Below are 26679 nucleotides of genomic sequence, written 5' to 3'. Positions count from 1 at the left end.
AGAAGGAAGGTTTATGTAATGTGTCCTGAGTGAGAGCATCTGGACTGCGCTTTAGTGAAGAAGTGTTCCCTGAGCTGCTGTCTGAATTCTATGTATTTTTGTAGAAAATTGAGAGTGATTTGTTTAATAATTTAATTAATTTACTTAGTTAGATCTGCTTCATACTGATTTATACAAAAAGGCTATGATCAATAGTACATCTGAGCCATATAGATATACTGTTAAAAAATACTACATCTGATCGATGCAGATATTTTTGTTAATTCTGGCTAAGTGAATGAAATGCTTTTGGAAAACACAACATATTTAACAGTTTAAAAGTTATGACAATTTTAAAGATAAAAAAGAATTGCCATCTTCAGTTTAAACAATAGATTTAGATTGGTAAAGTATGTGTAGTATAGTTATAAGGGCTGTAAAAACAGTTTAAACTACATGATTTTAATTAAACAGAAATTGCAAAATTATATCAATATGAGGACATCATTGATGGTATTGATCTCAGTATACCTTATGTCAGGTGGGTGAAGGGACCTATAGATTGCAGAAGAAACAGAAAAATCATTTTCCGTCTAGTCAGTGCCCCTGACTAGCTTCTTAGTTTAGTCCAAAAAGATAGATAGATAGATAGATAGATAGATAGATAGATAGATAGATAGATAGATAGATAGATCGATAGATAGATATGGGCAAACGGATATAGATAAAAGTAGTTCCATGTCCCAAATGCAAATATTAATACTTTGAATTTATTTTGAATAAGAAATTAAAAATTAATATTCAGCAGAATTTCCACAAGGTGCAAATTACCTTACAGCCCTAACATGGAGAAGCTTTTCCAGGTATTATCTCTTAAAATAATGAACTCTAAAATCAATGCACTCCAGGAGAAAGGAAGATTTTCATTATACTATCCCTATAATAAATAATGCATCTTTTCAAGTCTGTGGCATTCACTCAAGAATCTTTTTCACTCCACTTTTACTATATGAAAAATAAAAATGCCACTACAACAGCATGCTTACAGTCCTTTCGAGTTTTGAGACTGCATGTGGTGAACAAAAATATGCCACATTATGACTGTTCAATATTAGAAGTGTAACATTCCAAGGCAATCCTCTTTACAGACCATTTGATGCATTCTCTTAAAATGCCAATATGGCAGGTGAGTAACACTGATATTTATACATGGCGAGGGTCATGCCGTCATCTTTCATGCTGTTATTCTTACTGCATGAAACCACAATGCTTTTCCTTTTACTTCCATCACAGAGTAAATACATATCCTAGCTGCTCATAATATGCACTGCTTTCTGCATGCATCTGAGGTCTATAATGTGATTTGCCTCATACCTTCAGATACATAATGCAGCAATGCTTCTTAACACATGTACTAACAGTAGAAATGCAATATTATAAGGAAAAAATTAAAATGAATCCAGATGTAGCAGAAATAGTGGGAGGCTCAGCTTGACAAATTGCATAAATGGAAGCATTACAACTTGAAAACAATCTATTTGTGATCCAAAAAAGAAAGCTGAGGTAAGGCTCCAGTGTCCAAATGAATGCAGAAACCAGTCTTTAGGCATTGTATAATCTATTTGAGATGTTTTTGAGTTTGGCAGCAGATGTGCATCTTTGATTTTGGAATGCAACTTTATGTTAATTTCAAAATGTAAATTCCTTGATAACTGTGAAAACAGTGTGGAACAGATACAAAACACTTCTTGATGTTCTACCAAATATTACCTACCATATCTGACAGATAAATACAACTATTTGAACAAGCATCTGTATTAAGGTTTACATAAAGGAATGATCTTCTGGTATTAATGTACTTTGAACATAATTGTACAATTGGCAATGGCAATACCTTCACTGGAGAAAAAGTATTAAAAGTTGCCTACGTCGCAGTAAACACACTTGAACTCTAAATAGACTTCAAATGACCAAAGTACAATTAATGGTCCAGGTGATGGTAGTACTTGTTTTAGGGACGGCTATGAGTTACAGATGACTATGGAGGAAAATTGTTGGCAGATTCCCACTGTAAGAGGTGCAGCTAGGAAAAAAACGTTTTGGATTGCAGATCTGATACTAGAAATATGGACTGTGAACCTGCCAAGGAGAACATGTATAGTAATGATGGAAAATAGTGTTAAAACACAAGCTCAGACTCCCAGTGTGGTATGTATTGTTTTCTGGCCAAACGAAAGAATGTTAGAATTATTAAAAAAGAAAAAAAAATCAATATCTCACTGGATGACAGACACAGCCTTTGGTTTTCATCTTCCTTCCCTGTTGTTGTAACATTTCAGGAAAACCAGAATTAATGTACCAACAGACAACAGGAACTTTATGGTTACATAAAATAACATCGTTCTGTAAGATATAGGGGTTTTAAGTAAAATATTTTAATAACTGATTTTTCACTGGTTAGTTTGATGGGTTTCCCTATACATGTTTTAGGTGAAATAGCATGAGCATCACTAGCCCACAGAATAAAACGATGAACGTCAAAACCCCAAATGCTTAAAATCATTACCTGTGTCATTTCTAATTCTGTGCCTGCAATGATTCCCTTTTTAGTAAGATTTCTTCCTTCTTTGAGTTGGTGCGACCATGGAGTTGTACAATACATATATATATATATATATATATATATATATATATATATATGAGAAAGAGAGATATATATGGATCTAACATCCGAATCCATAATTACTGAACATACTTTACTGAAAGCGCTTTCACCGAAAAAGTGCTTTCATTAAAGTATGTTTAAAAAAAAAAAAAAAAAAGAACATTAAACCTACTGCACCCCCCACACCCCCCTACTTTAATATTCTCACTCCAAAGTTGCACTACTGTGGGGAAAAGGGAATTTTCCATTATCTGCACCATAGTACGACTGGCATGAGCATACTTATCTGAAAGTGCTGTTTCAGTGAACAGCACTTTTGATTAAATATGCTCGGTGATTTCTGTTTCGGTGGAAAGCGTAGTCGGGGATCTGTACAGATCCCATATATATATATATATATATATATATATATATATATATATATAAGTTTGGGGTGTGGGAGCTTGCCCTTGACATGGAGGAGTGCAGAGGTGTTTGAAAAAAAATGAGAAAAAAGGAGTTTTTCACCCATTTGGTTTTTAAGCATTTTTTCATTCTTTTATAATGTCGACTTTCAGGATGTTGTTTCATACTAATTAGTATATATTTGTATATGTTTGTAAATACTGTGTGTGTGTGTGTGTGTGTGTGTGTGTGTGTGTGTGTGTGTGTGTGTGTGTGTGTGTGTGTGTGTGTGTGTGTGTATATATAAGAAAAAAATATTTTCTTATTCTGCTAGCTACTCATCTATCATATTCCACCCACAAATTATAGAAATACTGCACTGATATGGGTAATGGACTTTTATAATACATATAATGGGTATAATGAGATCATTCAAATTACATAGACATTTCATTAGATTTTACTTGTACCTGTTTATGAGCACCTGTACTAGTGTATACTTTATGCTGTCTCTGTGGGATGATGGAGCTTTATAACATAATGCACTCAACATCTTTACTGTATCCCCTTCACTGGATAGCTTTAAAACATGCAACTCTTTGAATTAGTGCAGTAAACTTACTGCTTAGTGTACACAGATGATGTGCAAATGTATGCTAATCACATAAAACTAACCAGTGAAAATTAATTTACTATTTTTTAACTTAACTCCCTATATTTTACATAACCGTGTTATATTTTCTAATTTGTACTTTTACATAAATTAAATTTCAGGAAGTAAAACATCTGTCCAACTTCCTGACTATGGAACTACCTCCAACTAGAACCTTTAATGTCAACTGTCCAAGATCTGAGTACACTCTTAAAGAAACTTAGCTAGAAAAAAAAATCAAAATAAGCAGTTGTGTGAGAGATTTTATGACCTTGTGTTTACTACATATGATGCTTTGTCCCCAATTCTCCCCCACGTATATATATTAATGCCACATTCACGTAACCATTGCCAAAGTGAAATAGCCATTTAAGTACTATAGGCTACTTAAAAAGCATTCTTCTGTTGTAGCTACTATGGTTAAGGATCATTGGAAAATACAGCTGCCATTTTCTTTTATAATAATAGACAAAGTTTATGTATTTTGTTTAAGAAGTGAGAAAATGAGTGATATGGTGCAACAGCATAATTAGGGTGAGGCAAAGGAGGCGTTAGTGGGACTGGCTGACAGGTGCTAATGGTGTAGAAGTGTAGAACCGGCATTCAGATAGGAATGATGATATTGTATTTATGGTAATGGCTGAAGCACTGAAACACCTAATCTCTTTCTGTTTGACAGGAGCAAGCTGCTTGCACTTTTGTAGTAAGTAGTTTGCTATAGGCTCAGAGAATATTGTCTGTTTTTCCAGTTTTGAGTTGGAGGGATCAGTTTGAGGAAGTGTGCAGGAATTCAGCTGATCTAGCTACAGTTCTGACAAGGTGGTACATAGTTGTTTTAAATGTAACGTGAAAAGGATTACTAACCTTTCTTTACCGCAAGAGACTTACCCCTTTATGAAGTTTGTCTGTAAATGCATGGTTAAAACTGATTCTACAGTATTAGAAATAGTTTTAAGTACAGGGATTAATACTTCTTCAATAATTCTGCTGTTAAACATGTTATTAAATACCTGTGTATTATTGATAAAAACTAAAAATGTAAGACTAGATTACGGGAATATTTAAATGACAAAGAATTAACAAATATGAGAATGTTGTAGTTGAACATGCACACAAGGAGCATAATGGTGACTTCAATGTAATTAGGACTTGTGTCTTGTTTTAGGAGGGCTGAGGAGTTTAGTGACTGAGTATGCATCTATGCTTTGCATCTGAAGTATAAGGACTTTTATATTAGTTTTTAATGAGTTCCATAAATATGGCATGCTTAGGAGAAGTTTAATTATTTTGATGATATGCCAAGGGTGCACTTAACTTGTGATGATGCCAGAAGTCTACATAAAACACATTTACAAAATGCTCCAAACATTTTTATCACTAGCTTTAATTGAGATCTCCCGTGTGTGTGTTTGTGTTTTTGCAAAATCAGATAGTCAGTCAGACAGTGAAGCAGGTATGTAGACACATAGGTAGATGGACACAGATAGAAAGAAAAATAGAAAGATACAGACAGACAGACAGATTGACAGACAGATTGACAGACAGATAGACAGATAGACAGACAGACAGATAGATAGATAGATAGATAGATAGATAGATAGATAGATAGATAGATAGATAGATAGATAGAGTGAGTCAGGGACAGAGATGTAGTAAGACCAATGCTTGAAATGGTCGCAGCCAAACTCAGCCAAAGAGTACATCACTGATTCTTTATACACAAAAAGTACTCTCTCATTTTGTTGTATCAACCCATTATGTTAATATACTGGATATGGCTATAAGCAATCAATGTTGTAGGTGTGATCTTTCTCTTCCTGATTAATGATAGCATAGACTCCCCTTGCACCTCAGCTATCTCTCTGAGAATGGTAGAGTTAGTGAACTTTTTTCAAGTCACATCTATTAAATATGTTTTTATTGATAGTGACTCAATGGGTTGCATACTCATCTTTGATACTGGTAGACCAGATTCCTGTGAGTTCTATTCCCACTGAGGTGTGCAGATTTATTTTTCCAATACTTACACTGCAGTGTGGCCTGGGGGGTGTACTCCTGAGTGTGACCTCATTTTGATAAGACATTAAATTGAAGCTCCACATGTCTGAGTTGGTGGTAGGTCAGGTAGATGCAAAATATCCTTAACAAAAAAAGTAGGAACCTTTTTATTATAAATGTTTACATATTTATATCTTCATAATTCAACACATACCCTCCCACATTCTCCTACAGCAAAAACTTTTTCCCATTTTTTTCAACTTCCATTTTTTTACTATATTTAGACATTTTGGGTATTCAAATATGCCAGGACATCAGACAATCATTATAGTTAAAAAAAAAACATTACCCCAGATTTACAAAGCCTTGTCGAACATTCAGGATTAGTCTGAGAGCTATTTTCGGTAATATGGCTGACGTGCAATCCAGGAACGAGCTCCCGGGACGTGCACATGAGCTCTTTGACTAATCCTGCATGGACCGAGCTCCTGTATGCAAATTACCCTCATTTGCAAATGAGGGTAATTTGCGATCCAGGAAGCAGGCAGCTGTCAGTGCAGGACAAGTGCAGTCTGCAGAAATGTGCTCGGTTAGTAACCGAGTACTATTTTGGAAATTACAAAACGGAGCCATGACAGCTCCAAATAAAGACCGCATATCATTGATGAAGCATGGCAATGGCCAAGTAGAAGGCCACTGGCAATGCAAAGTGCATAAAAAATAAAAAAAAATAACTTTTAAATTCCCTTCGCCAATCTTGTCTGTTTAAGCATAGGGCAGTGGCACACAAACGGGATTGGGGGGAAACTAATACAATAAACCTAAAATAAGCATTCCAACTAAAAGCAGTATTCTGCCATGCAAGTCAATGGCAGGCATAAGACAACCTGGCCAGTGAGTAATGGTTGCTAAAGGGGGAGGTCCAGTGTGGGACATGTAACTATGCATTAGCAGGCAATCCTATGCCAATGAGGGGAAGGGTAGTGAATCCCAGATTTCCCCAGGATGTGAGGCAGGTCCCAAGAGTGTAAGAGTAGAAATAGCTGCGTGCAAGACTCGGAGATGGGTGACATCATGGGTGGGTGTGTCAGGCATACTGTAAGTGGATTTGAGCCCTGTGGCTCGGGACTGCTCCTAGCTTAGCCCAGCTAAGCTAGAGGTGTGTCCAAACTGCCTAGCCCTCCTTACAATGTGTAAGTGGGTGTGCGTGCTGCATACCGGGTTTCAAAGGAAGAAATAGGCAGTTAAACCAGGAAATAGCAGCTCTGTGCACATATGAGCACTCTGTCTGTGCAGCACACACACAGGCTTAAACGGAGGCAATGGGAAGGGAAAACAGCAGTAGGAAGGTAATCAAGGAGAACTAGCTGAGCTGCCAGGTGAAATGTATCAGAATCAGCTAATTACACATGCAGCAGACAAGCCCAGCCCAGAACACTGCTATAAACCAAGCAAACACCTACACCCCTGTTTTTTCCACACTCTACACCACCGGTGTATACCATCGGGGAAAGTATAATAACAAACCAACAAAATGAGAAGGGCTGCAGCAGGCAACATAGAACAACATGTGCAAGAGGCTGAGGGTGGTGAGGATGTCAATGCTGTCGAACAACCCACAGTAAGAAGACAGAGAAGAGTGTACAGACCCAGGGTAACCTACCAGGGGCTACATGAGCTGAAGATAGTGGAGCGCTATAGGGTGGACAGAGACCTCCTACAGCAAATCCTTGAGTTGTGCAGGCCACACGTGACACACCACACTGGCTGAGGGGAACCCATCCCAGTGGATACCAAGGTATGTGTAGGCCTAGTTATACTAGCCACAGTTACCTCCCAAGCCACAACTGGGGATAACATGGGCATCTCATAGGCATCAGCATCCAGAGTATTCCACCAGTTCCTGGATTCCATGTCAGCACATGCCAGTGAGCACGTATATTTCCTCAACACATGTGAGGTGTTGACCCGCAATATGCGTTTCTTCCACCAAATAGCTAACTACCCTGGGGTAGTGGGTGCTATAGACTGCATGCACATATGCATCAAAGCACCACCCCGTGAGCAGGGTAGGGCCTACATCAACAGCAGGGGTATCCCCTCCATCAACTGCCAGGTTGTATGTGATGCCCAGGGCATTATACTGAATGTGTGTGCTGGCTGCCCTGGAAGCTATGACAATTCACACATATGGCAACTGATGCAGCTGTACCACAGATTTGCCGATGTGGACTTCCCCTATGGTCACCTGGTGGGGGATGCTGGGTAACTACTGGAGCCATGGCTGATGACACCGATCAGAAACGCACACACACCTGAACAACAATGCCATAATGAGGCACACACACAGGCCAGACATATAATAGAGCATGTGTTTGGGATACTCAGGTCATGGTTCCAGTGTCTGGACTCATCTGGTGGAGCCCTGCAGTATTCACCAGCTACATGTATCCAAATTGTTATGGCATGTGCTATGCTACACAATATGATCCTGTGGAAACAGCTGCAGCAGGAACAGCAATGGGGCAGGGCCACACAGCCCCCCACCAATGCCAAGGCCTGTACAGGCACAGAGCGCCTCAGAGGAACAACAACCTGAGCCTGCACCAGTAGGCAGAAGGGGGCATGCCCAGTATGCCCTGGCCTTGGCAAAGAGGCAACACATAGCATATGCACTGTCACAGTAGGGGCCCAGGGAATGACATCTATTTTTTTACACTTATGACATTGCTGACCGAATGCTAAGCATTTCTTTCTTTTAGACTCATGATTTGCACCAAAATTGCGATAGTTAACAATAAAGCTGGACTTGGGTTTTGCTGATACATGCTTGTACTGTATTGAGGAATATGCTCCTCTAACTGAACTAGTCCTAGAACTTGCTGAAAAGCCACATGGTTTCCCTGATGAGCCAGCAGGGGCTGTGGCTGCCATGTGCTTAAGCCTGCTTCTGTTTGCCACATGTTATGTACTATCTACATTTGTTCTGGAGGATGCTGAAGCCATGGTCTTGTTACTCACAAGCATACTTGTGTGTTTTTTCTGTCACCTCATGGATCTGACAAATCTCTATGGCTTTACTCAATGTTAAATCACTGTCATGAAACAAGATCTTTCTCACAGCAGCACTATTAATACCACACATGAGTCTGTCCTTTATTAACTCATCTTTTAAGTCACCAAACTGACACATTTTAGCTTTGTTTCTCAGGTCAGTTATATAAGCTGCAAAAGTTTCTCCTGGTTTCTGATCTCTCATATAAAACAAATGCCTCTCTAATGCAATATTTGTCTGGGGGGATGCACATTTCTCTGAACTTGTCCTTGATTCAGCCAGTATAACAATGAGGATTTTCATCTTCTCCTTCATATACTGCTGGTACATACACAAATGAACACTCTCTTTCTATGGCCTCTGACCCTGCTAGGTTTAATGAATTTAATGCCTTGGTGTGTGTATCTTTATCGGAATAAGCTTCTTGTATAAAAATATCGTACTCTTGCTCAAATATTCTCCAATCAATTCTCTGTAATATTCTGATCAAATAGGAGTGGTAAGGGCTATCGAAATCCATCTGCCATATTAACACATACCAGTGAATGGTTTTGCAAATAAGCATGAACACATACACATATGCCAGAAATTTATGCCAGTATTTGTAACTTTGTCCAATAGCACAACAGGCCTCTGTATAACTGAACTTTCTGAAATAAGTTTCTCTTGGGCACTGTAATACTCTTGAAATTATTGTTGTTGTTGTTGTGTCTTTCGGCTTTTCCCGGTTAGGGGTCGCCACAGTGGAACTCCGGTCCGTTAATGTTTGGCAGTTGATTTTTATGTGCTGAGTTGCCAGCCCTAACGCACAACCTTCAAAAAAGGTATGCCCATTCACGCATGTCTCCATGCAGAAGACGCTCTAGTTGAGAGTCGAACTTGTATTTCAAGAAATCACTGCTTATCAGTACAAGAAACATATTAAACAACTGCACGATGCAAACCTCTGTGTAACTGGACTTTGGGAAATAAGTCTCTAGGGCACTGTATCACTCATGAAATTATTGTCTTGCAAATGTAACATCATTATTTTAAAAAACATTTAAAATAACTTCATGATGCAAATGAAATGGGCAAGAGAAGCTCAGACTCAGTAACATTTTGAAGTAATTGCACTTTGTGAATAAACTGTACACAGCACACTGACATTTCCCCAAAATGACAGAACCTTCCTATGCAACTCTTTACAGTGCAACAAACACTCTGTAATGGAAGCACTTTGTGAATAGGCACACCGAGCACAAGAAACTTTTCAATATTGCTATGCTTTGACTGTACTTCATGAAATAGTTGCACTTTGCACACAAATAAATTCTTTAGAGTACCTACACAGTAATGAGCACAAACTGTAAGCACTTTTACATACTTTGAGATACTTTGAATAACTTTAGTTATGCCCTTGGTACAATACAAAGTCATAGTTATGCCAAAACACAGCACTTTGCTAAAACGTATGCAGTCACCTTGCTTTATGTATGCTTAATGTGCCCTTTTTTGCCCTTGTTATATTCATTAATTCCCACTGTACTTTTCTTGTGCTCATTTTACTCTAAACATGCTCGTTTTGCTTTTCTGATAATCAGTTTGTCAAAAGTCATTATTTTAAACATTTCCCTTAGTTAATAAACCTTTTGTGCCTCCCGCTTGTTTAATAATGAGGTTTGTGCCCTTGTAATACTGCATTTTATCTTTATAAAATAAGTAGTTTGTATGGATTCTCGTTACCTCTGATTCTTTTCTTGCTCTTTTTTGTGCTCGTTTCTCTTTGTTTACCTTCACTGTCATCTCTGCCCCTCATGGCTCTGAATATTATTCTCTGTGATCCCAGTTCTGACACCATGTCACTCTTCTACTTTGGACACAATAGAAGAGTCTTCATGGGTTCTGCTGAAGGAGCTTTATTTTATACAAACACATCACAATAGAAGTTTACTGACATTAAGTGAAGTAACTTATATACAAACTAACTGCTGGAATCATTCATGCTTACTCCCTGGTTACACTCTCAAAGTGACACTAGGAAAGACACATGCCTGACATTTATAAATGCACGCTACGTCTTTGACATGCTTCTTAAAGACATGGCACACAGCATGTGCACTCTGATCTACAAAAATGTTCATGTTTTGTTTATAATATAATTTTCATTTAAAATGTTATTGTAAATTTGTAGAGCTTTTTTCCCTTTGCCTCAGCTGAAAAGGGCTATCAGCTCAGCTGGACAAACCTCGTCATCAAATGTAAAATAAATAAATAAATATTAAAATAATAAAATTGTAAGTTAGTATAATAGAAACATGAATTGCAATACAAAGTGAGAGAAAAGCAGACTTGTGGTAGATTTAGAGAGAAAGCCAGGTAAGAGAAATTGATAGAAGTAAGGAAGTTAGTATAGAATTGAGAATAAGGAGATATAAGATATACATAAGTATTTGCCTACATTTAGGGATATAGTTTATCCTAGTGTTGAGCAAAAACAGAGCCAGATTTTGGCTAGAAAGTCTTTCAGAATGGTTTTGAAAGATGGGAGGGAGGATATTGACTGATGGCTAGAGATAAGGAGTTCCAGGCCTTAGCAACATGGCATGGCTACAGACAATGCCCAGCAAATTTGATAGGTTCATGGACAAAGTCTTTGGTCATTGGATCTTAATGGCCTTCTAGGAACACAGTTGTGTAGAATGCTATTTAGTGCTAGAAAGACAATAATGCTTCCCACTCTCTTTTTATTTCTTCTTCATCCCTAAATTTCCTATTTTCAACATTTCTTTATAGCCTATACACTTCTTTCTACTTCTTTCTGGTCTTACATTTCTGTATATCCACATTGACTTTCTCATTAAATGATTTGCCCATACTTTATTTCTTGCCATAGCTATTATGTCATTAGTGTAACTCAAAATGAAAGGACTCTCTGCTTTTTGTAAAATTAAATCTTGCCAACATCATGTTTCTTTTTTCCATATTCTGTGTAACACTGTTTAATATCATTCCAAACAACAAGCATTTATAGCACAACCCTGCTTGACCTCTTTTTCTCTTTTAATTCTTCTATCTCTCCAACCATTCAGTGTAGGTTGGAACCACGAATTGTCATAGTTTTCAAAAATCTTACTATTTCTAGAAATCCATGACATTTAATATTCCCAGCATTTACTGTCATAAACAGTTTTAACATAATCAGTTACTTTTCCTTTTTCACCTCTTTTTTATTCCTTTCACTTTTGCTTTACAATAATCATTCTTTCTTTACTATTTCATTAAATTCCATATACACCCTCCACTGTAATATACCTGCCCTTATCATTTATTGATAAACTTTTTCAAATCTCTCTTTTGTAAAATCCCCATAGTACCCTTACAATAAACATTCCCTAATATTACAAGTCCCTTTTTAAGTTATACTTAGAAGTTTTACACTCTAGAGCCATAAATCCAAAACAAAATTCTTCTTCTTCTTCCAAATCATCATTTAATCTGTCAATAATTATTTCTAACTTTCTTTTTCTTTTTTACTTTTATCTATTTCCTTATAAAAAAATAACATTTAAGTCCATCTACACCTGGTACTGGCTCTGCCATGTGTTTATTTATAAGATAATGTACCTCATCTACTGGAATATTTCTTTCTAACTTATTCTTTACTACCTGAGAAATATTTCTTCCCAATAAATATTACCCACTTCTCTGACTTCTGAATATGTCTTTCCTAGATAACATCTAATAACTATTATAATTTAATTATTTATTACAATCTTACCTTTCTCATTTTCAAATGTGCCAGTCATACTTTTAGTATCAATAAATAGATAAAAAGCAGTAGCAGATTAAGAGCGCCCAGTAAGAAAGAACAAAATATAACGTAATAAAAACTTCCAGGCACTACCACAGCAAGAACGAGGTTATATACCAAAGTGCATCAGCACCAATGTGACAAGACTGTTATTAAAAGTCACATTCACTTGCAACCACAGCAAAAACGATATTATATATCACAGTGCATCAATGCAACAAACTGTTATTAGAAGTCACCTTCACTTGCAAATATGTAACAAAGGCTTCCAAGCACAACTGCAACAAAAACGATACTTAATGCCACAGTGTAGCAGTACCAATGCAGCAAATTATCATGGAAAGTCACCTCCACTTGTAAATTCAGCAAAATGTATCAAGTATTCACTCGACTGAAGATACCAGGAGATAGAATGCAGTCACAATCAGTGCAGCGTTTATAATCTCTCTGTACATCCAAAGGAAATAGCAAAGATGTTTAAATTATCCACAGCGATACCATATCTTAAAAATACTATTTATTCTTGAGTAAAAACAAATAAATGGAAGTTCATTGTAAGCGCTTTCGGGTTACAGCAAACCCTTCATCAGACAAACAGTTTTTAATTCAAATATCGGCATTTAAATAGCTCATTTTGGCGCCAAATCTGTCTTAAAGTAACATTGTCCCTAAAATAAAAATAATAATAATAATACTGACAGCGCTAGCATATATCAAATGCATATTAAATACCTAGCAGCATATCAAGTCTATAGAGCTATATAGAGCATTCAAACAATTCATAAATACAAATATATTATTAAAAACTCTATATTATAATCACATTTAATACCCATATAAAAATATAAATATAGATATGGTAGCTACTCATCAAATCAATGAAATCTAATAACAAATATACATAAATGATACACAATTAATATAAACATTAAGATATTGAAATGAATATGGTATCATAATTAGTGCTTCAGTGACCTATTTTTCAAAAAAAGGCTTTATTGTCACCCTACCATTTAAGCCTTTCCCTTTATCAGACTGCATACGAATAATCCATCTATTCTCCTCTTGTTCAGTATAATTACTAATATGACCTAATCTATTGCTCTTAAAAATTATTTCAATAACCATAAATTTAAATCTATGATCCAGACTGTTATTTAAAACATGTTCCGCTAGTGCATTAGTTTCATCCTCACGATTTATTGCATATATATGTTCTCTCACTCTTTGCCTCAATGTTCTATTACTTTTACCTATGTAGAAGCTATAACATTTCTGACAACTTGCAAGATATATTATATCTCTAGTTTTACAATCAGCATAGTGTTTAAAGTAATATACCCTCTCCGTATCCGGATGCATAAACTCATTAGTTCCCATCATATAAGGACACTGTTTGCATGCTCGACATGGGAATGCTCCCTGTCTGCTAGATAAAATCTTCGGTCCATAGTTATTCTTATCATTATAACATAGCAATCTTTTAAGTGATTTATCATTACAATAGCTATAACTAGGTCTTGTCCCTACTATTTCTCTTATATCATCACTTGCCATTAATATGGCCCAGTTCTTATTAATGATTTCTTTTATATCATTATTGTTATTAGAGAAGGGAATGTTCAATCTAACCTTGTTATGTACTTGATCATCATTATTTTGTCTTGTAATACATGAAGTACTATTTTTATTATAATATGGTCTCCCTTTCCCATTTCTATCAATAGTCTGTGGATCAAGAAGAATCTTAGCCTCTTTATGGGAATAACCTCTCTCCATAAACTCATTCTTTAACCTAACTACAGTCTGGGTACATGTATCATCATTGCTTGTTAGATGTGAAATTCTTCATCCTTGATTTATTATAACATTGTGAAAAATGTGCCCTGAATCAAATCATCTGAGTATAGACATGACTTTTCATTACAACCAACTGAAGGTATCAGTGGCCGAACAACTAAGGTTTTATTCAGTAGCTATGAAGCCAAGTTAACAACTAGTGCCAATATTCTGACCAAGCAGAATGCTAAGAATACACATTCAGTTAATGACGAAGTAACAGCTTCTACATCTCTTCATGAAAATAATGATATCATAGCATCTCAAGATAATATTAATTTGAGCACAGATGTTAGAAGGAAAACTACTGGCATGCATTTACCAACACCCTTTGTAGATCAGACTGGTTGTCCATTTCCACTTCCCCTCAGGGAAATGAAGAAATGGACTCCTATGTGATTCAACAAGAAGAGGAAAATGTCAGAAGACTTGAATCATCCACTGAGCAGGTAATAGCAGCAAGTGACAGTGATCTTATTATTAATTTATCTAGTTATGTTCTTCAGACTCATGAAAGGACATTAATAAAGGATTGTCCTTTATACCATCTAAAACAACTGATATCACTGATTTCATTATAGACGTGAAAACTTTTGTTAGAAATACAGCTTTAAAAATGTTTTTTTAATAATGATTCTAGAAATGATATTAATATTTTTAAAAAAACCTAGTGCATTCATTCCTCATATGCATCCTATGTTAGAAGCTTTTGATAAATCTGTGGAGAGAGATTTAATAAATATGTGGAATAGTAAGAGTAGTAAACATCATACATTTCATAATCTAAGCAAAGGGGAATATGATGCTTTATACAGTCTGAGTAATAATGACAACATTATAATAAGACCAGCTGACAAGGGAGGAACCATAGTCATTCTTGATAAACATTATTATGATAATACTATGATAGCGATGTTATATGATAATGAAACATATAAATTGATAAATGCCATTCAGCTTAATAAAATTATACATAATATGCGTAGCAATCTATATGATTTATTTATGTCAAATGTCATAAATGCGGATCTTTATAAATATTTTCTAGTTGAACATCCTACTATACCCATCATTAGAGGACTTCCCAAGGTTCATAAATGTTTATCTGAGCCTAAGATGAGACCTATAGTCTCAGGTGGAGGATGGCTCACTGAACCTTTATCGATATATGTTGAAAATCAACTTAAGAAATTAGTATGGGAAACCAAAACTATAATTAAAGATACACAAGAATTTCTAAATACTTTTTGTATAGAAGTTGATAATGCTATAAATGAACCGGATATATGGATGGTTACTTTAGATGTGAAATCATTATTTACAATGATTCCCAATAATGAAGGATTAGAATTTTTGAGAGCATTTTTATGCAATAATCATGTTGACTCTAGGATGATAATGAGATGTATTATGCTGTTAGAGTTGATTCTAGAAAATAATGTTTTCATATATCAAGATGACTATTTTTTGCAGACACAAGGAGTAGCTATGGGCACACCTTGTGCCAATTCTTATGCAAATTTGGTTATGGCCCAATGGGAGTTAAAATATGTTCTTGAATCACAATTTAATAGTAATATATTATACTATAAATGATTTGTTGATGATGTGTTTTTTCTATGGAAAGGAACTGTTAATGATTTAGAATTGTTTATAGACAATATTAATCATACTACTAGTTTTTTAGTGTTTGAAGTGGTCGAAATTAGAAATTTAATTTTTAGATGTTCTTATTACAAAAGAAAATGGCAGCTTTGCTACAACATTATATAGAAAGAACTGCAGAAAAAACAATTTACTCCATCGTACAAGTATGCATCCAGGGCACATTTTTCACAATGTTATAATAAATCAAGGATGAAGAATTTCACATCTAACAAGCAATGATGATACATCTACCCAGACTATAGTTAAGTTAAAGAATGAGTTTATGGAGAGAGGTTATTCCCATAAAGAGGCTAAGATTCTTCCTGATCCACAGACTATTTATAGAAATGGGAAAGGGAGACCATATTATAATAAAAATAGTACTTCATGTATTACAAGACAAAATAATGATGATCAAGTACATAACAAGGTTAGATTGAACATTCCCTTCTCTAATAACAATAATGATATAAAAGAAATCATTAATAAGAACTGGGCCATATTAACGGCAAGTGATGATATAAGAGAAATAGTAGGGACAAGACCTAGTTATAGCTATTGTAATGATAAATCACTTAAAAGATTGCTATGTTATAATGATAAGAATAACTGGACCAAAGATTTTATCTAGTAGACAGGGAACATTCCCATGTCGAGCATGCAATCAGTGTCCTTATATGATGGGAACTAATGAGTTTATGCATCCGGATACGGAGAGGGTATATTACTTTAAACACTATGCTGATTGTAAAACTAGAGATATAATACATCTTGCAAGTTGTCAGAAATGTTATAGCTTCTACATAGGTAAAAGTAATAGAACATTGAGGGAAAGAGTGAGAGAACATATATATGCAATAAATCGTGAGGATGAAACTAATGCACTAGCGGAACATGTTTTAAATAATGGTCTGGATCATAGATTTAAATTTATGGTTATTGAAATAATTTTTAGGTAATATTAGAAATTATACTGAACAAGAGGAGAATAGATGGATTATTCGTATGCAGTCTGATAAAGGGAAGGGCTTAAATGGTAGGGTGACAATAAAGCCTTTTTTGAAAAATAGGTCACTGAAGCACTAATTATGATACCATATTCATTTCAATATCTTAATGTTTATATTAATTGTGTATCATTTGTGTATATTTGTTATTAGATTTCATTGATTTGATGAGTAGCTACCATATCTATATTTATATTTTTATATGGGTATTAAATGTGATTATAATATGTAGTTTTTAATAATATATTTGTATTTATGAATTGTTTGAATGCTCTATATAGCTCTATAGACTTGATATGCTGCTAGGTATTTAATATGCATTTAATATATGCTAGCGCTGTCAGTATTATTATTATTTTTATTTTAGGGACAATGTTACTTTAAGATGGATTTGGAGCCAAAACGAGCTATTTAAATGCTGATATTTGAATTAAAAACTGTTTGTCTGATGAAGGGTTTGCTGTAACCCGAAAGCGCTTACAAGGAGCTTCCATTTATTTGTTTTTACTCAAGAATAAATTGTTTTTTTAAGATATGGCATCACTGTGGATAATTTAAACATCTTTACTATTTCCTTTGGATGTACAGAGAGATTATAAACGCTGCACTGATTGTGACTGCATTATATCTCCTGGTATCTTCAGTCGAGTGAATACTTGACACATTTTGCTGAATTTACAAGTGGAGGAGACTTTCCATGATAATTTGCTGCAGTGGTACTGCTACACTGTGGCATTAAGTATCATTTTTGTTGCAGTAGTGCTTGGAAGCCTTTGTTACAATTTTGCAAGTGAAGGTGACTTCTAATAACAGTTTGTCGCATTGATGCACTTTGATATATAATATCATTTTTGCTGTGGTTACAAGTGAATGTGACTTTTAATAACAGTCTTGTCACATTGGTGCTGATGCACTTTGGTATATAGCATCGTTCTTGCTGTGGTAGTGCCTGGAAGTTTTTATTACGTCATACTTTTAGTGTATTTAATATTTTTTTTCTCCAAAACTGGACTGACTTCTCTTCTCCTTTTCTAAATACTTCTGTTGTTTTAAATCATCTTGTACAACCCTTTTGTTTAACTTGTGCATTTCACATTACTATTTTGTGAAATATCATTCATTTATATTCCTTCCTCATACTCCTGATATAGTTCCTCTTTTCTGCAAAAATACAATTTTTCTCATTCTCACTATGTAAAGTTTTGTATTCTTAAAACTTTCTAACCACTTTGTCAAATGCTTGTAAAAAGAAAGAAAGAAAACTCTTATTCTTATATATTCTTCAAATAATTATTTCTCTGCATTTTCAGTGCATTTCAATTTTGACAAAAAGTTGTTGAACTTATGTTAGTTTTTTCTACCTTTATCATTTAACTCCATCTTATTTACTTCAAAAACTGTCCATATTACAATGTGGTCTGAAAATCCTACAATATTAATCTCACTATCACATTCCATCAAAACTCTACTATACAGCACAAAGTCATTTTCAATTTTCAAAGTTCCTCTATAATATGCAAACTGCCTCTCCTGAAACACCATATATATGTCCACAACCGTTACTTTACAAACTTTGACATAACTTGTAACTCTCTCTCTCTCTTTCTTTGTCTCAGATCACAACTAAAGTATCTATCATTATATTTCATGTCCTCAAACCTAATGCTTTTAGCCTTCATTGTTGTACTAGTAGAAGTGATTATTACCCTGACTAATATACTTCTAATATTGAAGGCTTCTACTACAACTCCATATCCATTTATAACTCTTTTATCAGATGTTCCCATTTGTACTGCAATACCTGAACAGATTTTATTTCTCAAACACCTTAAAGCTTTCCTCCATTGTTGCTGTTGAAACTTCGCTTTCTGCTTTTATATGCTAATCTGACATCTAGAAAACAGCCTCTCTAACTACGTTCTACCACTGTAAAGTAGCTAAATGCTTTTCAACCTATATTAAACTGTTCACATTCAAGGAAATGAGTGAAAAAATTCCCTATTAACAAGTTTCTGTCTGTAATTCTCAATAATATTTTTTGCACTTCCTGTCTTTTACTCTCATTTTATAAAATGTTAATTCTCTCTTCTGCTCTAAATTAAGAAAGCCTAATGGCTGTATTTCTTCTTCACTCTGTTCATTTTCAGCCTGTATCCCTTCCTCAAAACAATTTTTATCCTTTTCAGCACTTTCAGCTATTATTTCTTCATTATTGTTATCATGCCCTTCTCTTTCATCCTCACGTATATAAACTTCCTGTTGTGCAATTTCATTTTCACATAAAAAACGTAAATGTCCTTTCTGTTTGCATTTGTAACACTGCATTTCACAATTTTGACCAATTGGCTTGCCTGGCCACGCTGATTACATCTTCTTTTTGGGCACTCAAATGCTTTCTCTCCCAATAAAAATAAGCAAGCAATAATCCCTGACAGGGTGTATGTTAATGTGTAATTAACACCTGCCCAGGGGTGTTATGAGGCCTGATGCCACAGGCTACATTATATTACTATCATGTAGTGTATGTAGTTTTATCACACATCTTTGGCTTTGTTAACCATTCAACGGATAGTCACATTTGTTGTTAATGTATATAATGATAGAGATATAGAGTTGTTGCTCTAAATTAAATGTGTGGAACAGCTTTTTGTGTGTGGTGCTTTAAGGATGCTATGAGAAGCAAACGTGATGTAAGTAGCATCATAACGTGCTTGAATGAGGAAGCTGAACCTTAAAATGTGAGTAGAGAGTTTTTTGATTGGCTAAAATATTTTTAAACTAACTATGTAATAAGGTCTTTGTTATTTTTGTATTTTAAAGGTCTAAGGAAGCCATCGTGTTGATGGTGAAAGCGCTTACCTATTTGTTACCATATTAAAGTAGCATTATTTTATGACAGCTGTGTGTCGTGTCTTCACATATGCTCTTTGGCAATATTTTGCTGTTTAATTAGTTGGAGACATGTCTATCTGTGAGATAATTTGTGTAATTTGACTTTTTTATTTTAATTTTATTTTATTGTACACTTGTTAAACAGCAAAAGCATTGCTTAGTGAGTGTAAAATAGTAGCTTAACTAGTCTCCATCTTTCACAGTCATATACACATACACTTTCACACAAAAACACATACACAACATTTTGTTTGTTTTATTTTACTTTTATTTTATTTTACACTCGCTAAACAGCAGAAGCGCTGTTTAGTTAGTGTAAAATAATGGCAACTGTTCGTTTTCTCAGTCTGAGCTCTACGGCAGCTTAATATGCTGCCTTGAAGTAGCAGACATGTTTTTCACTGGCCATTATTTGTACATTAATACCATGCTGGAGAACGCTTGTTCTCCAATCAGGGTACTGATATACAGTAAGCCCATTCTCTAACACATTTTAGGCTGACCTACATAACTCAATGTTCCTTTCATGTATTCAGCATTACTAATAAATGACAGGTGTTTAACATCATTATTAATTTCATCTAACATCACCCAGAATTCTCAAGCACCATTCTACAAGTTTCTTTCATCATAACATTTTTCTTTAATACCGTGAATATGTTTACATATGTCTTTTAAACAGTCTCTTACATCTAATGTTATAATAGCAGTTCTGAACAAGCTAAGTTAGTAGTCCCCATGCAAATATGTTAATTCGTTTGAAAGTTATTTTTTTAACTTTTACCTTTGCTAATAAAGAATTCAGTAAACTAAAGGACTCAAGAATAAAATCACAACATATTTTTGTTACCTAAATGGATTAAGAATAAACATTAGTAGTTGTAAAAATTAAAGACTTTATTAAAGTGAACCAAACACATTTCTGATCTAAAACAGTCTTTCTGATGCAATTAGTACCATCTGATACATTTTTTTAGTTAGTTGTCTTTTTAATTTCTTCTTGGTGACATCACCGGTAGCATTGTATCTTGAAAATGTTCCCCCATTTCTTCCTATTCCTTGGCAAACAACACAATCCTGGATGCTTGATGATCCAAAATGTAAGTTCTTCCTCTCCCACATCATAACATCTGTTGACTACCTGTGCCTAGGATAATGCTAATTCTTACCTAGACTGCTTCTCTTTCATCACTTCTTTTTTGGTAGAACTGGCATTTCCAAACAACTGCCAGCAAGATCAGTAATACAAATATTCATCTCAGTTGAAACATTATTTTTGGATCTGAGATCCTCTTTGTACTTGCATTTCTGCCCTCCATCTTTGCCTACAAACTTCTTCCTCCCTCCATCTTTTTGAAGGAAAGCACAGTAGCTCTATCTACAGAAAGTGCAGGGAGAATTTCCCAGTACCCTAGACAATTTCCCCTAGTCGATATGAATACCACCTCGTGCATCCCATGAGAAGAGGCCACTGTCCTAAAGAGACTAACTCAGCCAGCAAAAGACAATTAAATAACAAATAAATAATGTGTCTGTGTGTGACAATATGATGTGTGTGTGTAAGTATGTGTGTATGTGTGTGTGTGTGTGTGTGTGTGTGTGTGTGTGTGTGTGTGTGTGTGTGTGTGTGTGTGTGTTTATTCATGTGTATTTATATGTTATTAATTTGTATGCCTAATGGTTGTATGGATGTCATTTTATTTGTAAACAGTGTGATTTACTGGTCAAGCTGATGTGTACCTTTCAAACTGTTCTTTTGATAAACATGCAATGAAGTAATAATCGCATTCAGTCAATATGTTTTGATTTGCATGAAAGCTGTCAGTTTTCATCATAGCAAATTTGATCAATACAGTACCTACAGGCAGAGATAAGGATATGTATATGAGTAACTACAGCTGTTACTCAGGTCCATTCATGTGAGAAGTGAGGCAATGCTCATGCTCATGTACATGCCACAGAGTGTAAAATGTGTCCAGTAAATAGCAAACTTTGTCCACAGGCATACAAGTAATGGCATGGCCACCTGAGGGAGGTAATGGATAGGAAAGCTCAATAACCAGAAGAATGAACTGTTACTGCAGGACCACTGCACACATGACATTTTACTTATGGCACTGATGGTACAGACTAGCATTACCACACCCAGATGTGCCAGATGTGGCAGGGATAGATGCAGGCCATGAACATTGGGGGTGTTCATATGTTCCTACAGCAGGTGTGAAGGAGATTTAATGATATGACATGATATGATGTGATATGATATAATATGATATCATATAATATGATATCATATCATATCTTATGTAAAGCAAAAGCTCTAGACCTCACAGAAGACAGGTCACCCAAATGGAGTAAACCGCCAACAGAGAAGTGCCTGACAGAGGTTGAGGGATATTTGGTGTTGCTCACCAGGCAGGTGATACAACACCTCAAACCTGGGGGTGTATTTGATGTGGGAGCAGGCCATGTATCTGTAGTGAAGAACTGAACAGACTACTGCATGACTGAATAGAGAATGATTAATGGAGACCTAACTACATAGATGTTCTTCAAGGCAACTGTAATCTGCAAATTCAACACCCTGCATAAAAGGTGCATCTTCTCATTTACTGTGTAGTATTGTTTCCCTACGTACCATTATGCATGATGCAAGGGGTTTATTAGCATATGTATATTTGATGGCACTAATACCATGTTTTCTTGCTTTTACAGGTTCTACTAATGTATAGTCCAGCACAAAAAGGACAACATAAAGCTGATGTCAGTAGATCCATGGCTAACAATGATGGCAAGATGCAAGTGGTGGGGTCCAATGACTCAGTGGCATTGTCTTACACTAGATGAGGTCATCCGCATCCACAATTACAGTGGCTCAGCTGGACATGTGGCATCTTTTACTTTAGAGTTCTACGTAGGACCCACAGTTATCATCAACCTGAGCAGCATCTGGCATATGCACCACCTCTGAACCAGGGATAAACACCATAAGGCAGAGACCTAGAGGGATGGGGGTGCTGATATGACTCCAGGACTGCTCCTGATGTGAAGCAGACTCTTGGAATCAGCCAGAAGATATACAGCCCATTGATCCAGGTGCACACATCTGCTACATTCTGGAGATGGTGAGTGTGTTCTATGGTTTTGAGAGGTCATGCATCAAATTCACAGTGACCTGGAGCATAAGGATGGATAGACAGTAGTGCTGAACAGGTTGCTGATGGTAAATGTTACTATCATTGCTGCAGTAATAAGATACACTGTACAATACATTATGTCTGTCTTGTCAAGCCATGCAATCTATGGCTGTAGGAGCACCAGATATTAGCTTGTCTTACACTGGCTGTTCCACGTTAGACTACTTTGGATGTTGTTGATAATGCATCAGTGTTACCTCTGGGCATACAGGCTACTGCAGATATGTGTGGGCTTTGCTGCTTCTTAGCTTCAGCACATGGGATAAGTCATTTAATACACATTGTGCCATAGTCCATTCTCTGGCATGGCCCAGATACAGAGCTCAGACTGCATATCAACAGAATGAACATTAACAACAGTCAGATAATGGCAGCCCACACTAATCGCTGCAGGAAGTGGTCATGAATCATCCCAACCTCCCAGAGAAAGTGGCTATCGTGTTCATCTCCTGGGATCCAACCCAGCTTTATAGTGTTGAGTTCATTTGGTATCATGCCCATCCCCCCATGCAAGTGTTGATGATGATGACTATGCCTTGTCCACCCCCCTAGCTTACGTATGTATGGTAGTATCTGATGCAGAGTGTGGCCAGTCCATGCATTGCCCTGCATAGCCTGAGTGTGAAGCTGCATGTATCACTTCATTCTGTGTTGTCTGTATCATGGCCAGTAGTGCTGGAACATATGCTGTCTCTTTGCAAATGCTGCAATATATTGTTCCTTTTTCTGCCTTGACTGCAGTTCTGCTACTTTATATTTCTCTCCTGACTCTCCGCCCTGCTCGTCTGCTGCTGTTATGACTTTTATTACAGGTCCTGTCATGATGTTCAGTCATGTTGTTTATGCAATACCATGTTTTGTCATATGGCATGCACAAAAAGTTTGTGGCATGTTTCTGGATAATATTGTAATTCTCTTCCTCAGGTATACCAACAGCAGAAGTGTCACTTTCTTAGTCTGAATATTGCACCACTATGTTTTGGGTATCTACATGAACTGTACTATAAAACCTTTCCTGCTTTGTTTGAAAGTTGAGTTTCAGGGTTATTAACCAGAGTTCAAGGGCATATATGTAATCACCTACATCACAGAAAAAACACTATATGTGGCCTACTCCAAGCATTTATGTACATGTGTGTGTCCAGCATATTTGTGCACCTACCCAGCAGGAAATCCAGTTCAGAAAATTTTGACAATGTTTGAACATCTGCTATATATTGTGGAGACTACCAGAGTGGTACATGGTGTAATGTTAATATCCCACCACTACCAACGATTAATATGTGATGTGATGTCCCACCACTGGCCCAGTAATCAAGGTGCCTCAGTCATCACCACTGGCAACAGTGGGGGTCGTACACACTGGGAGGATGACAAGTACACACACAGTAAATTTCAATTTCCCTTAAGAGCACACAGAGACCCCAGTCAGTATGCAGCTGGTTTCTACCTCTTTCACCAGATCCCCAGTAAGACTCCCCACTGGCACAGTATAGAGTTGAGTCCTTTGACAGGGTTCCAAGCCAAGTCCTGCAACACTCTCTCTGTCCAACCAGTGCTTTGTGTCCCTGCCCAAGTAGCTGACACACACTCTTGGAAATTTGTTTTACACACACACACACACACACACACACACACACACACACACACACACACACACACACACACACACACACACACACACACACACACACACACACACGCACACGCACACACACACACACACGCACACACACACATACACACACACACACATACACACACACACACACACCTGGGAAAGGCTGGCACACATTTACTAGCTATGCCTCCTTCTGCCCAGACTATAAGGTAGTTATCACTGCCACCAGAACCACTTATCAGTTACTTTAAGGTCTTAACAAAGGTTGTCCAATCCTACCGTATAATGAGACTTTTAATCCAAATGGTAGTTTGACCAAGAGCAAGACTATTAGGAGTGGCCTGCACAGTATCACCAAATAGATATGCAAGTACTCTAAGAACTTAAATATGTCTCACAAATATCAGCCACAAAGACAGGTTTAAATGTATTTAATAATAAATAATAAAAGAACAAGACAGTACTAAATATGTCTTTACAGTGACATCAGAGTTCAAAATCACAGGAAATATTTAAAACAACATTGCAGGATAGTCTCAAATAAATACAGAAACATCTCAACTAATATTTACCATATTCCTTACTGAATCTAAAATAAATTATTGTACCCTAGTTAACTTATTTACAGCAAGGCAAGACAGATTTGGTGAGTGGATGTTTCCAGCTGATGCTGCCACGTCAAAACAAAATACAACATGCATAGTCACTCTCTCAGAAAGTTCTTAAATAAATATCAAATATTACTGCTGGGATAGTTGCAGCATGACATCACTTTTTGTCACCTGACTTTAGTTCCCAAGTTAAGCCCCCATTGTCAGAAACTACCAGCAGTTAGCATCTAACTGTGAAAAATACATAGCCCTCAGATATGTGCAGCTACTAGAAGACATACAACAGTAAAACACAAGAAGTAAAAAACAAGAAAATGCAAAGGCTCCCTAGTTTTAGATATTCTGTTTCCTTGCTGCACTGAAACTAACATTTATGGTGCAGTTATAAAACAATTTATTTTCAACCATTTCTTGAAGTTTTGCAAGTTAACCTATGTTCCAGTTTCCACTATTTATATACATTTACACAATTACAATAGTGTATACACATTTCTGTTCTTTTCCAGTAGGATACACTGTGGATACATCTTTAAGCTCAGTACTTTACACACACTTCTGCACCAGCAGTTTGATATAGATATTACATACAGTTCTAATGCTTCGGTAACACCAGCATATGAATTATGTTGATATTCATAAATGACATATCATTATTCACAAAATTCCAGTGAGTTGGGCTGCCAATATTTCCTTTTGTGACACATGGGTACATTATAAATAATGCCTTGGGCATTACAGATGACCTGGCACTTCAGAAAGTAGCAACCTTTCCTGTTTACACATTACAGGACTCTTGTTCTTTTCTTAGTTGTCATACACCTCCTAACTAGTATTTAGATTTTAAGGATACTGTTCTTTCTAAAACAATAATAAAAAGAATGAAAATGTAAATGAAGAAACATCGATATGTTGCTTCATCATTAAAACATTGTGTATTTAATATCAAGCAACAGCTCATGAAACAAGTATGAATGATAGTATTACAAAGCAGATTTTCACTGAAACACACAAAAACCTTTTTACTGCACTAAAATGTTGCATTTCCCTGATCATGGAAGGAGATAGTTAGCCTTTATAATCTGTTTATTAAAGTACCATAACAGTCTTCCACCCATGCAAATCTTTCTCCCTCTATTTCTTTTCCTATTTTCCTGTTATTTTTTTGAATGTCTCAATGGACTTCCTTTCTACCATCCTGAATAGGAGTCCATTTTATGGGTCCACCACTCTATGAAAAACTATTTTTGCAGATCTGTAGAGTTGATGGCGACTACAATCTGCAGCCTGTGATCTTTCCTGCCCTGTCTTTTCTGTTCAATGTGACACATCTGCATATTTC

This window comes from Protopterus annectens, chromosome 10.part0 (assembly GCF_019279795.1).
Source record: "Protopterus annectens isolate FY-2018-M chromosome 10.part0, PAN1.0, whole genome shotgun sequence".
NCBI lineage: Eukaryota > Metazoa > Chordata > Ceratodontiformes > Protopteridae > Protopterus > Protopterus annectens.
Note: the sequence above shows the minus strand (reverse complement) of the source record.